Raw genomic sequence first — 2,253 nt, 5'->3', positions numbered from 1 at the left:
TACGCAGAATGACAATTCTGTGTCAGGAAACGGAGGCTTCTGATTATTCTTCTCTTTACTGAAGCAAACAGCAGTCAATAAAACTTTGAACTACATAACCCATGATGCCTTGTATAATATCACTCCACCAATCAGTGTACAGTCCTCTCGGTATATAACAATAGAACACCAAAGTCCGTCCTCTTTCGTTGCTGCTGCTGTAGCAGCGAGATAAGTACTATTTGATTTATATATATTGCATGCATGAGGGCATGATTTATGGTTTTATAATCAAAGCGCAGCAATTTGATGAGAAAGATAGGCGCCGCAGAGCAGCGGACAAGGTATTTTGTTATATAAATGTTGAAACTGTGGAACAAGGCAAACGCACAACTCGCACTGCATGAGGAGGCAGTCCTGTTTCACTGCCGATAGCTGCGCGCATGTGCTGACAGCCGATCAGAGTGCATTAAGCGCCAATCGGCTCTTTGCGCCAGCGCAACCAACTGCCACTGATCCTCAGTCCATGGAACGCCCGACAGGGCGCAAAAACGTGGTAGGGCATTGCCCGAGGAGAGTGTTAAGGGGTGGCTCCCTCCACATTTTAGAACCATTAAAATATGTAGTGCAGGCAAGTTTAGGTAGTTTTAAACGGTGCTACATCACTGTAGGCCTGCTGACTGGAGGCTCTAGGCCTGGTATAGTCAGGGATTATCCTTGAAAAATATCACTCCTGGGTAACTCTCCCCGGGAACCTCCTCCACACCTCCATTAGTGAAAGATGGCATACTACGCCGAGGATGTTGATGAATATGCCGATTAGAATGACTATGCTTAGCTTGAAGAGGTGCCTTACGAGCATCAAATGAAGGAGCAACTTATAGAGGGCCTGAATTCCCACATGCAGCATTCGGTTAACAGGGTGTTAATCAGGGCGTTACAGCCATTTACTATACCCTTAAAAAATTATGGGAAGATAGCATTGAGTGCCTCCTTAGGAGAGACTTTGACAAATTCTGCGTTATTGTGTGAGCGGGGTTTCGCCCAGGGGAGACCCTCATTTAATTAATTCCTCTGCTGAGGTGTTTTCCCAAATGGCATCATCAGTCCTTAAAACCCATAGCTATGGCAGTCCCCTCCCTTCTAGTTCCCTTGGTAATTCCTCCCTTTCTACCCCAGGGGAGGCGGAGGAGTCGTCTTCCTCTGCACACAATACATCAGAGTCAGACGAGGACACGGAGAAACCGCGTAAGGCGGCAAAACGTAAGCGTAAATCACACTATGGGAAGGCAGAGACCTTGAATAAAAATCTCTTATTTGATGCAAAAAATATCATTCACCCGAGGTCCACAGAATGGGTGCCCTGCGCAGAAGTGGCACACTATGTTCAGGAGAACAGGAGGCAGGGGTTTGAGAGTGAAGTACGCAGTACTTTAAGGTCAGAGTGTCCAAGACCTTACTTACTAGGTAAAGTGACAGACACCCCTGAGCTAGACCCCAACATGGCGACCTTCCTTAAAAAATTTGCTGAGTACCCAAAGAAGGTATTAGATAGGGCATGGAAGGGTTGCCAGGATACATTACTAGAAGTATCAGGGTCCCTCACCAAGATTCTAGACTTAGCAGTCAGGGCTTAGGATTCAAACACAACCCTTGATCCAACAGAGATACTAGAGTGGGTTCAGAGAGCTTTGTGCTTTCTAGGAAACGCCAATTGTGCGCCGTCCACGGAACTCAGAAAATCATTCCTGATGAGACTGGATCCTCAATTGGCAGACATGGCCAATAAGGAAGTGGGCACGTTGGCTAATGGCCTGTTGTCTGGCAACAAGTCCGTTAAAGAATTAGGGAAGTACGTGGCCATCTTTAAGCCCTTTACAAGGCCCAGGTTTCGATAAAAAAGTATTTCACAGTGACCTTTTTACCAGGGCCGGGCGCTTCAGGGGGAGCGACCGGCCGAGGAAACTTCCAGGCTTCCAGAGGTTTCGACAACAGAGGTCGTGGGGGCACCACCCAATTGAACGTCTATCCCACCCAAATAGAGGCAGGAGAGGCAGACAAAATCGAGGTGGCTACAGAGGTGACAACAACAACGCCGGTGACACCTCCTATGCAGGTAAACATGGTACAGGCCGGGAGGAGTCGGTTGGAGGAAGAATTGGATTGTTCCTTCTAAATTGGGAGGCAATAACACAGGACCCTGGGTATTTCAGACAGTACATGGTTTTCAACTAGAGTTCTATTCCTCCCCAGAACAACTGCAGAGGTCTAAAC

The 2,253-nt window shown here is 47.4% G+C and overlaps 1 pseudogene; it reads left to right on the top strand.

Moving 5' to 3' along the window:
• Positions 1-1,073: 1,073 nt before the first annotated feature.
• Positions 1,074-1,877, top strand: LOC144822945 (uncharacterized; annotated as a pseudogene).
• The last annotated feature ends 376 nt before the right edge of the window (positions 1,878-2,253 follow it).

This window comes from Lissotriton helveticus, chromosome 3_1 (genome assembly GCF_964261635.1).
Source record: "Lissotriton helveticus chromosome 3_1, aLisHel1.1, whole genome shotgun sequence".
Taxonomy (NCBI): domain Eukaryota; kingdom Metazoa; phylum Chordata; class Amphibia; order Caudata; family Salamandridae; genus Lissotriton; species Lissotriton helveticus.
Note: the sequence above shows the minus strand (reverse complement) of the source record. Positions and strands in the feature narration are given on the sequence as shown.